This window comes from Pleurodeles waltl, chromosome 9 (genome assembly GCF_031143425.1).
Source record: "Pleurodeles waltl isolate 20211129_DDA chromosome 9, aPleWal1.hap1.20221129, whole genome shotgun sequence".
In the NCBI taxonomy this organism is placed as follows: Eukaryota; Metazoa; Chordata; class Amphibia; order Caudata; family Salamandridae; genus Pleurodeles; species Pleurodeles waltl.
Genome location: NC_090448.1, coordinates 229,703,211 through 229,715,780, shown reverse-complemented (window position 1 = coordinate 229,715,780; position 12,570 = coordinate 229,703,211). Strand labels below are relative to the sequence as shown.

Here is a 12,570-nt window from a genome sequence, read left to right as displayed (position 1 = left end):
GAAGCATTGGCATAGCCAATGCGTCTGGCATTGACTGCTGGTCTGTTGACTTTACCAGTACTTGTTTTGCTTCGTCATAACTTTAGTAAAACGTTGTTGATCCTATAGCAGTTGGGCCCTTTCCAATATATAAAAATATCTAAAAGCAAAAATAAATAAATAAAATTATTTTTCTCAAAAAAGCACACATGCCTAGTTGCCTCTGGTACTAAGAACTGCTTAGTGTGCAGATCTGCTCCTTTTGAGGGAGTATAATATTGTCACTTACTGTGAAGTTAGCCAATGGTTAAAATGGACTGACCCACTGCTGCTTGCTGTATGAAGTGAGAAGAAAGAAAGGCGTGAATGAGACAGCAACAGACTAATTAATAAAGAGGAGTGGCTGAAAGACTTTTATTATGGGCCTGTACATCATTTTAGCGAAATGAAAGGTCTTGTCTAACGCCTGTCCATAATAAAAAAAATAAAAATAAAAATAAAAAAAAAGAAGAACGAGTCTGCCACTTTAGGAGAAAAATGCCTGTGTTTTCTGGTACTACAGTGGATTAAACAGCTATACCTTTGAAATGTGTTTTTATCATGTGGTGAGACACATTACGCGATATATAAATGCGACAGTTCTTAGCAGGAGTCTTAATTGGTACAAATGTACAGCAAAGAGAATACCGGACAGCCCCGCTTATTTTGTTCAATGGTAATAAACATGCACTTAGAAACAGAGTTCGATGTTCTGAATATGGAGAATAAACTAATCCTATTAAACACTGCTTTCACTTTTACTAATAAAGCCCTCGTTTTTCACCCTTCAGCGGGTGATGCAAGAACACACTAATTCACCGCAACATCAAGTACAAGCTGCAGCCTTCTTGCCCAGTGCAAAGGGACAGAAGTGATCTGCAAGAGCAGACATGTCCAAGTAGCAAACAGTGACTCAGCCCCTGTTCTCCCGCAACAGGCAAATAACCGTACTGCAATACAGGGACATTAAAGCTACAAGGCGGGGTGGTCTCTATCAACAGGCCTTCCCTCGCCCCCTTTCCCCAGCTATGACCACACAACCTACTCGATTAAACGAAGTCCTCTGGTACCAGGAGCCTGTTTTTCCTGTGCAATGGTTTGCCGTTTCCTCAAGGCATAACCTGGAGAAACCCACAAACCAGGACTGAAATCTGCAGTGGGAATATATTGAAAGCCGCAGCTAAAGACATTCTGCAGTAGGTGTAACTGACACTCATGCAAAAGTGATTACATCTGTTCACCGTGGACAAGTTTGGAAGGAGTGTAATATACATGAAGTGTACCAAAGTTCATGCGGTATTTGGCGCTGCTATAGCGCCGGATTCCTTCTTTAGTTACCATATCCTCAATTTATTTGAAGGTTAACTTACTAAGTGGATGCACACTGTTTTGCTCCTATTGAGTAAGTCTCACTATAACTCAAAGAGCTCTGCTAAAGTCACCATTTTCCGAAGGGCTAACGTTACTTCCCTGATTTGTTAGGTCAAGTCTAATGTCTGGATGTTGAAGACATAATGTGGTCTTACCAAGAACATACAGGAGCATGCATACCTTTAGTTGTCTTTCCCACTACTCTCCTTTGCCTGCCTTTTATTTGTGTTCCAAGCCTGTCAATATTTTGTTTGTCCCATCCATGGAGAATAGCATATGTACCATGTGTTTTAATTGGCTGGCTTCTAAGCTCCCACTGCTTGCTATTCAAGCACTATTTTGTTTTGGGTTAAGCATTGAAAGTGCTCATTATTTCTAGCTATCTCCTTTGTATACTTCTCTCCTTTCCCCTTTGTAGTTACACTTTATTCTCTTGCCTGTTGCTTTCCTTTTCCACCTTCTGTGTGGTTTCCACACTACTCACACCCTCCTCCAGCACAGCGACCAAGTACTGAAAACGGGCGAGGCTTGCTGTTTCCCGTCAGGTTTCTAGACTACTTTTTAGGGTCGAGTCTGCGTCGCATGCGCTTGCGCATGCGTTTCGCTAGCGAGACGCTTTAGGAATTAAAAAGGGCTCGGAGCCCCGTCCACGTGACGTCAGTGTCTTTCATTGGTTCGTGGACTTGCCTGTTAGAATCTTCTTGCTTTCATTAGTGGAAGGCATGCATACGTCATGCCTTTTCCGGTGGTTAGCCCTCCTCGAGCACATGGACCAAGTACAGAAAACATACGAGGCTCGCTGTTTTCTGTCCAGTTCATGGACTACTTTTCCTCTATTTTTGCAGCGCAATCTCGCATGGCAGAAGTCGAGCGCTTTGCATAATATGACCCTGTTACACAGTTAATTGCACTTTTTCCGGCTAAGTACATGGTTTATGTGGCAAGAAAAGTCCGGTTAAGAGTTTACAACGCTATTAGCTTTAACACAAGCAAACGTCAGACCCACTGTATTGCAAATGCTTGTGTTTAGATTTGAAATGTATCTATATAGCGCTTCACATGCCTGACGAGTTGCGAAAGCGCTTTTGGTGAATGGGTTGTGCGATATATTTTGAAGAACGAGTGAGGGTTCAGTGGGTTTTTTGGGTGGTAAAAAGCAAGCACACAGACTGAAACGAAGCTTCAAAGAGGTTTTTAATCGAAGTGGAGATGAAAAACACGCTGTTGGTGGCTGAAATCCCATCTGCTCGGGGGCGATTCCAGACACCTTCGTTACTGCTGCAGTTTAGTTTGGTGGGGCTTTTTGCACCCCCGTGTGAAGCCAGCCCCACGTTTTAGTCCAAGAAGAACGCAACTCATGCAGGAGGCCCTCTGATCGTGAGACTGCGGGACCAGCCCAAAGTTTCCAAGAAAAACGCCCCAAGCTGCCAACCCATGCAAGACGCCGTCTGATACTGAGAGTGCGGGAACCAGCCCAAAATACCACTCTCCCCTTCTGCAAGGACTGGACCACTGAAGGACGTTGTGCCCAAGCGGGTGAGTTTTCACTCTAGTTATCAGTGAGTGGGGGAGCAGCCACCTAGGTTGCCGCTCGGTGCTTAAATCATTTGTATTTCACATTTTTTTGACAATGGAAGGATGAAAGGCTAGGTTGGCCAAAGATCAAATGTGAGCATGCGAGATGAAAAGTTCTGCAGCATCTTCACCTCTCTGACATATGGCTCACTGGGGCAATAAAAGGGAGCCAGCTGGGTGGTCTTTAAAAAGCCGAGCGTGTCCTGTAAAATATATATTGTGCAGCCCGCTGAAAGATAATTGAACGCACATGATTTCACTTTATTTTCAGAGTTGCAGTCGCTCACTTTATAACATAGAGTTTTGAGTGGCGTATGATTACCATTATCTATATGCTCCTAAGTGACATAATAACAGATCTTTATTTATCAACATACTTTGATCACTCTTTAAAGGATGAAACTCTAAGAAACCTCCTTTAACTGAACCTGTAAGCTCTGGTTTGAACATAGTAGACCTTTGCAAAGAGTACACTCTGATCCTTTGTATATCACAACTAGAGAGTCAGCTGGACTGGGGCAGAGTCGTTCACACATTAGCTGAGTTTTAGCCACTAGTCCTGCAAGGCTGCTACGACTCAGAACTGAACCTGCAAGCTCTGGTTTGAACATAGTAGACATTTGCAACGAGTACACTCTGATCCTTAGTATATCACAAGAGAGTCAGCTGGACTGGGGCAGAGTCATTCACACATTAGCTGAGTTTTAGCCACTATTCCTACAAGGCTGCTAGGACTCGGAAAGCTCAGGCACATGACAGTTGAGAGAAACCATGATCCCGAAAGGTAGTTTGGCCTGGGCAAACTCGTGGAGTTTCACTCTGTGGAATTACCTAAAAACTCAGCGAGATTCCCTGATGTCTTCTAGTGGCAAAATCAAGGTACGTCGAGCTGCTCACACTGATTTTTAGCACTGGGAGCTTGTCCTTCGATATAAACTCAATGCGAAGGGCACCAACCGGCATGCCAGAGGGCATTGCTTCTTCCTGACGCTCAGGTAGCAACAGATTTCTCGAAGGGAGCGAGGTAGTGACCTGCCGCAACCGCTCGCATTGGCAAATCACGGAGGGAGATGTTTTAGCTCCTGAAACTCTGGCTTGGGGATGCAAATTTTCATGTTTTCCAACTTAGCACTTGTGAGTCACGAGCGAGAAAAAACTCAGTCACATGGGAGTTGGCTGGTTTCCGTCCAGTTCATGGACTACTTTTTCTCTCTTTTCACAGCACGATCTCGCTTGGCAGAAGTAGAGCGCTTTGCATTATATCTACCCCGTTACACAGTTAATTGTACTTTTTCCGGTTAGGTACATGGTTTATGTGGCAAGAAAAATCCGGTTAGGAGTTTACAACGCTATTATCTCTAACACGAGCAAACGCAAGACCCGTTGCATTGCAAATGCTTGTTATCTTTTGTTCGTAGCGTGATCTTGCTTGGCAGAAGTCGAGCGCTTTGCGTACCATCAACCTTGTTACATAGTTAATTGCACTTTTGCCGGTTACGTAGATAATTGCACTTTTGCCAATAGGTTTTACTACGAGTGAACTGTAGCAGCGGGATCGCGCTGTTTTTTCCCCCCATGCAATGTGGCAAGAAAAATCCGGTAGGGAGTTTACAACTGCTAATAGCTGTAATTCGGAGAAATGCGAGACCCTATTGCATTGCAAATGCTTGTTTACTCTGTGTTCTTTGGCCATCCAGCAGAGCATTAGAGATGCTGTACTACATGGCTATGAACAATTGGCAACCTGCAGGCCTTAAAAGAGTGGCCTAGTGGCTTTATCAATGCTTGGTTTTCCTTTTATAGGGATAATCGATACATTCCAAACCTGTATGTAGATTAAAATCAGAATTACCATATGAAGTTGGAAATCCATTGTGTAGTTTACTGCCATAATTTATCGTAAGCCAGTTGTCACCCTGGTTATACCACTAGTGCACTATAACACAACACCCTATAGGTGTCTCACTGGGTACAGGAGCGGGCTCACGAGATGGTTAAACATCCAACGAATACTGCAGAGACAAAAGTCTTGTAATGTAAACTAAGCTTAGTGCCCCAAGGTAAACGGAGGGTCAGGAACCCACCGACATATTTACCTGGGAAAGATTCACACCTCCAAAACTGGCTGTGTGCCATGCTCTACAAATGTTAAACATTTGCCACCGTCACGGCAGAGGGAGCATAACTATAATTGACTAAGAATCTTGAAATCCAGAAAAAAACATGCTAAGATAGGCAGTACACACACAGTCACGCTGTATTTCATTCTTCTTTTCTAGCAGTTCACCCTGGTACCTATAAGACTACAGTACTTCTCTTCACCACCACGGGAAGCAGCACCTACACTCTCTGGTAGTATATTTAAGAAGTACCCTAAACCTCTTGGGGTTTGCAGTTCAGTAATTTGTGAGGTGGCTACCACACAATGCAGGCAGTTGTGAAATGCCCCTCTGAGTTACATCGATATTCCTGCCTGTGCCTAATAGCCATATAAAGATAGCTGTGGGGGCGTGATAATGGCTTGGGGGGGGGGAAGGCATAAGGCCCCCTTACCCCCTCAGTGGACATCTATCAAGATGTCGCCTGGAAGACGATCTGTGTACATCATGCCACCTGTGCTGGGAATGGCATACAGAGGCCCGAGGCACAGGCAGCGTAATCGAGCCCAGCGCATAGGGTTCCATATACTACAGTGCACAAAGTCAGTCAAAAGAACAGTAATGCCACTGTTACCCCATTCTAACATAGATGCCATTACCACCTCTTACATTAACCTTCCTTCTAGAAACAAGCATTTGCAATGCAATAGGTCTCGCATTTGCTCGAGTTAGAGCCACTAGCGTTGTAAACTCCTAACCGGACTTTTCTTGCCACATAAATTAAAAGTAAAACTGTTTCACATAAGCGATCTGATTCACATCGCCATGGCCGCCCTGCGTGAAGATACATACAACAACGCCGGAAAAGCAGCGCTTGCGCGCTGCTATGCTCGACCTAAAAATAACATCAGGATACTACAGAACCTCTAAACACGTCGCTTGATTCAGCTGAATAGTGCACTCGCAGCAATCACACTTCTCTGAGCACCCACACACGGAGGTGGACTGCTCACTGAAACACGAACATATATGCGTTCCTGAAATCAGACCGTACACAATGAAGGACTGTGGTCAGTGTGTATCTTTTTAGCGCTTTCTATGGGACTCTTGCAGCACTCCACTTCGGGAAAATACTCGTCAGTTGTGTAATATTTTAAAATTAGCTAAAACATTGCATAACAAAAGTAAGTTGGACCCGTTGTCGCTTACAAGCTAATAGCCCGATGTCGCTCAATATGCCCACGTGCTGTGTCCTGATCCTTAAACTCCTGCTAAGCTTGTGGAACGGAAGGAAAGATGTGAAGTAACAGTTGTGCAATTGCTCATTGCACGCAGATGTTGCAATGAAATGATTAGCACAACCATCACATGAGGAGCCAGCCCATGACTAAATCACTGCCAATCCCTTACTTTTGAGACTTGGATTCCGATCCAAACTCTGTAGTGTGATATATCGTGTTTTTAAAGCTCTTAAGAGCCTATCAGCTGTTCGTGTAATCATAATTAAGGAGGCAACCAAAAGCAAAATCATATTTCCTTTTTAGATACCTGGCCAAATGTTTTCGCCATCGGACTGCAGCGACATCAGTATTCATCTAAAGGGCAATGACACTGGTCACCTAAAAATTTAACTTTTGGGTTTGTCTGATGTCATTGACTCGCGTGCAGGTAAAGCCATTTGCGTTAAAGCGCATGTCAGTAAAAAGCCAAACCCGGATTTAAAAAAATTAGTCATGGGTTCCCGGTTTAATTTTCATGTGTGTGAAAGGCCACAGCCGGATGATTCAAAATCATCTTTTTTTTTAACCTTTGGTGCAGTCGCAACGAAATAGTTCCTCTGTCTTTGCAGGCTGTTTCTAGCTCCATTCAGAATTTGCATTACTGTTGTAGATCAGGGTACGTATGCTCTTGTGTTTTAATTTGTGTAAACAAAAAAAGAAGAAAAAAAAAAAAAGAAAAAAAAAAAACTAAAAATCTTCAGTGTTTGTGTTCACATCTCTCAATGGACTGTGTCCTTAGAGCACTTGGGTGTAATCCAGTGATCCTCCAAGGGGAATAATGTCCACACAGAGGAAGGTCTTGCACAGGAAGAAAGCAAACTATAGGCGAACAAAATGGCGTACACTGCTGTAGGACCACAGAAGAAGCAGTTTTGAAGCTATTATTATGGATATAGAGCAGTCAAATCTTTACTGATTTGACTAAGGGGGAGACAATTTTTAACAATGACCTTAAAAGACAAATGCTTGATGAAATTATAGAGTGCACGAGATTATAGCCTTCATATGTTATGTAGTATTTAGTTCATTGTATAAAATATATGATTTACAGGATTGCCCAGACGAGTGGACATAAATGTTGAAATGCAAATAAGAGGGAAGCAATTGCTATAACACAAAAACATATGGAATCTTAGAGGGCATGACAAGGACTAAGACAGCTGAAACGGAGGTGACTGATAACGTTTCATGTTAACAGCTTATTAACCCCTCTAATGTTTATTCAAAAAAGAAAACATTTATAACCTCCGAAGTAAATAAGTCGCTAGAGCAATCCCATGTCCAAAGTTTTACAGAGACCTTTCTTACCATGCCAGCGCAGCTGCAACCATGGTCTATCATCTAATGCCAGTGCAAAAATGCCCTTGCATCAGTTGAAAGGGTTTGCAACATGATAGGGCTTAAGGGCTGTTGACAACACAATTGTGCGAAAACCTTATGTGATCAACAGAAAAATAGCTTTTAGGTGCACTACTTCGAGATGAGCTTTGGCTCCTCCCAAATGCTGATTATCTGAATTACAGATCTGTGTGTGCCAGAAGCTGTATTCTTCCTCTGTAAGAGTGCTTGTTCTTCACTTTTCACCTTATGAGAACACAACAGGACCGATATGGTTATGGTGACAGGACACTGATTAAAGCTATATGTCTTGTCTGTTTTTCATGAAAATCTACAGAAAAGGCAGTAGAGTAGGCCTGACGTAGGTATTGTGAAAAACATGTTAAACTCAAAAGGCTTTTAAGGGTGGATTGTCATTAGACTGTGTTAAAGTTTGTAGACGGGTATTTTATTACAGAGACTCTCAGAGTGACAGACCTCATCAGGCCCTTTTTAAATGGGTTGCACACTGGTTTCCCAGCTGTAATATTGTATTTATATTTTTAATTTTGTTACACAGAAGCATGAAGATTAACTTAGTTACTAAGTGTTTTGGTGTTGGTTACCCTCTTGGATAAACTCTTACGGTATATTGTTAGACCTTTTCAAGAGAGGTTGGATACTGTTTTGTCAAGTGTAATTTTATACCCATTTGTAATTTTGCAGTTTCTCTGATGGCTGCCCTGTCAGGAAGCTTATGTTCAACACAGTAGGCAAGAGATGGCAATGCAGACACAACAACGAGGTTACAGGCCATCGCAATTAATTTTGGAACATAACATCAGATGGCATTGAACTGATATGTTTATTATGAAACATTATGAAAAAGACAGCAAACCTGGCCTATTAATTATTAAAAGCATATGTTAAAGCAATAGGTCAGTAAGAGTGGATTGTCATTAAACAAAGATAAATACTGTGAACAGGCATTGTGCTATATGGAATCTCAAAAATAAGCATATTATGCCAAGCCTTCAAAGTTGGTCCCCCCCCACCCAGTGCCAAACCCTGTGGTAAATCTGGAGCTAGATGGTCCTTGCTATGATATTTTAAGAGGGGCTGTATACTGTTTTGTCAGAAGTATTGCTGCACATTTGTTATTTTATACTTGCATACGTATGATTGCTTTGTGGTAAAAGTTGTGCTGAATGAGTGTACTTCATTGCTGGGCTTGTGGTGAGTCTTTTAGTTTTCTTTTTTATTCCTTTTAGGTCGCCTAATGTTACTTTCCTTCTCTTATTTATTTTTTTGTGTGTACTACACCTCCAAAGTCACTAACTTTGGCTTTCAGTGTGCTGTATCAAGCGTGGTAACTAATTGGCTACATGGGCAGCCACCGTAATGCTATTCTCCACAGTATATCACTTCTTCACCGTTCCAAGATACCCAACATGTTTAGAAGATCATGCTGGCCCTCCTAGATCAGTACTACTGTAATACACTATCCACTTTATCATTTGAAAATGGCCAGTGTATACTGAGTGCCCATCTCGGAAGGATGCTGTGCATAGTGTCACATTTCTTCTAAATGTGTTAGCAAGGTAGGAACTTTAAAAACAATACATTACCTCTGCAAAACGGCCACCTGTTTATATACTTAATTGTATTCTTCCTACTGCATGCATATAACCATCATGTCTAGGTGGTGTCATGTTTTCATTTTTCCTACTGTTTTTTTTATTTAGCTACTTTGAGCTTGTTGAGTTTGGGTGCCTCTTTTATGGAGGATGGATGATTGAATGCAAGAAGGAGTCAGTAGGTGGATATATATTTGTGTAACTGTAATGGATGAGTGACCGAGTGCATGTATGTTGACTTATTGAGTGCCTAAATTCATCAGTGACTGAAGGGCACTTTCAGTTGAAAGACATCTATTGGCATTGTGACATTTTTTTATCAAGGTTTCAATTACCAACGTAAATCTATCTCACTTTAGTAATTTAAGATATTCACTGTTGGCACAGCACCATGGTACAGATTACCACCCAAAAGAACAAATTAGCCAGAACGTCTCATTCAGTTAACACAGCATGTTCACTAACATGCTCCACAAGTCAGATACACATGTAGAGGTGCACTATGTTTAAAGCATGCCTTCAAACCTCAGCCACCTAACCAACCTTCCCCAGATGGGTCGGACTACATCCAATACCCTGCCAAACATACACATTCAAAAGGACACAAAGGAACTGATGTAAATCAGAGTGCTTAGCGGCCTTGTAAGATGACTCCTAAAAACCTCTCATCAGCCCTAAACTCTAAACCCTAAAAAACCCCTTCCTAAATCAAAACTCTACCCATCCCTGAAACCTTAAAACCCCTCACCACCATAACTCCACTGAATACTAAATCCTAAAAAGTCTCCACCACCCTTAACCTCTACCCACCACTGAACCTGAAAAGTCCTCACCAGTCCTAAATTCCACCCAACCATTAACCCTAAAATCCCTCAATGTCCCTACACTCCACCCATCACTTAAGCCTAAAATAAAGGTCACACCCCTAAACTCTACTCATCCGTGAGCTCTAAGAAGCCAGTGAATCCTCAAAAAACTTTAAAAACCCATCCCTGAACCTTAAAAAAAACCTTTGCCTTAACACAACCCATTCGTGACTCCTAAAAACCTTTAACCACCCACAAACCCATCACTAGTCCTGAACATAACCCAACTTTAATATAATTTTGCATTTTCTCTTAAAATTATAATCTTTCCTTTAAATGTTTCCTTTTATTTTCAATGTATTTGTATTCCCTTAAAATTGTTTGTCCATGATTTGGTTTCCTCCAATGTGGTTTTCACTTTTCCATTAATTCACATACATCAAAGAGGTAATGTCAATAAAGGTAGATAATTTGATGGTGTGAGCTGATTTTCATGGTCTCTAGATAATGATGAGGAACAAATGTATTGGAAGTAAATCAAGTAGAATACTGGGTGAAACAAATGAAGGGACGTGCCCACCCTTAAGCATCGCCGAGTCATCAGTGGCAGATTTTAGAGAGATAACCAAACAATCGTATTTTCATAAGATTTATATGCAGTCAGCATAGATGTATCACAACGGGTGAAGGCCAGAGATGGATGTAACACTAATTATAAAGGGGGTGAAGTGGCAACAAATGCAGCAAAATAGTCAAGCCCCTCTATAAGCAGAGTGTTCATGGTTAGCTAATATATTTGCATTAAAATTTTTTACCCTGTTTAACAACTTTTCTAATCTCCAAGTACGTTCCAACTACAGGCACCACTAATACCACAGTTCACATTTGACCATTGGTGATGTTATGACAATATAACTTTACCATATTTTGAAAAACACTAATAATTGAAAACGCCATGCCAGCCTTTAATTCATTGGTTCAAGTTTTTGGGCGCTCTGCACAACTTGTGACAATACAATCATGTGACAAAATAATCTGTACATTATGTGTTTTATGAAACAGGTAGCAATGTGGTTATACAAGCCATTGCCACTCCCCTAAAGTTGCTCTTAATTGTAATTAAATGACAAAAAGCCAGACAATTGGCCAACATTTCCTCCGCCATCATCCAAATCCATCACTTGTAACACATTTTTTGACCTCATCTTTCTTTCTCACTACCATCCTCTCACACACCTTGCTTTCCTCTGCATTCCCTTGGACACCATGTTCATTACACACACCCCCAACCCCCACTACAAACTCCTCTCCTTTTTACTACCCTCCCTGCTTGTCAACATCTAGCATGTAGCAGCACGCACGCTGGCACAATCGGCATGTCCTGAGTTTTCAGTCAACTTAATTTTGCATGGTAGGGTCTCTTAACCTATCCTATCAAAGTTAAAAGGGAAACTACAAATTCAGGACTGGTGATGGTGTCAAATTAAATTAGGGAGTTGGTCATGTATATTCACTATTATAACATGCACTAAAAATTTGTAGGCAGGTCAGGTAGAGACTAGAACTTTTGGCAATAGATCTAATAGAACTAGGGCAAGTTTTGTTCACCATATGGTCTTTTCCCCTTCCTGGTATGTCTTTCCCTATCAATAATGTAAGTGGAAGCTGCTCTGGAAGGAAATACTAGAAGGTCAGGGGATTCCCAGTTATGTAAATTAGAAAGAATGAGAGCCTTTGGGATCAAAGATGTGCATGGACAGGTGAGGACAGCAGGGTAACGCAAGTCGATTTGCTCTTGCGCAGTCAGGGCAACAATCTACCAAGCACTTTGTCTCTCACCCTCGCGTGTACAGGGTGCCTGTCTAGATGGAGTCTGAGCTACCACCTAACTAGGGTTCGCCTGCCTTTCACAGAACACCCTCCCAACCACACCCCACACTAAAGTGTAGCTTTCTTTCCACCTGCGTGAGCACTTCAGTGCTCTACAGAGGAGCGTTATGAGATATACAGATTCTACGAGGCCAACCTTTAGCATGGGTGAGCTGGGCCTCGGGTGCAAATATTCCAAGGGGTGCATGGAGCTGTGCGTATTAAGGTTACGCCAACAACACACCCTTCTCATCTTGCTACAGCCTGTGGGCTGTGTTTTAACAACCCATTAGCCTAGGTCCTTGCCCTCCCTTCACCCTCTGACCCTGCTGACACACATCAATAAAACCATCATCTGCCTGAGGCAGCTAAGCTATGGGTTGATTTAGGGGAGCTGAGGGAGGCCATGGATGTTTGGGCCAGTCGCTGCTCATTCAGGTACTGGCCAGTGAGCACAAAAGGGCCCACACTCCTGCCTCATTTTTCTGGGTCCACGCCGAGGGCTCACTCTTAGCAAAGGCCGGCTCTGACTACAACACAATGACACGGGCAACTTAATAACTAGAAGCATAGCCCTCATGCCCCCTTCCCTACAACT

General features: G+C 42.3%; 1 protein-coding gene across 2 annotated transcripts in view; it reads right to left on the bottom strand.

Annotated features, from left to right (window-relative positions):
• Positions 1 to 12,570, bottom strand: part of TWF2 (twinfilin actin binding protein 2) — a 240,287-nt gene that overhangs the window by 227,150 nt on the left and 567 nt on the right. The gene's annotated exons all lie outside the window — the stretch shown is intronic.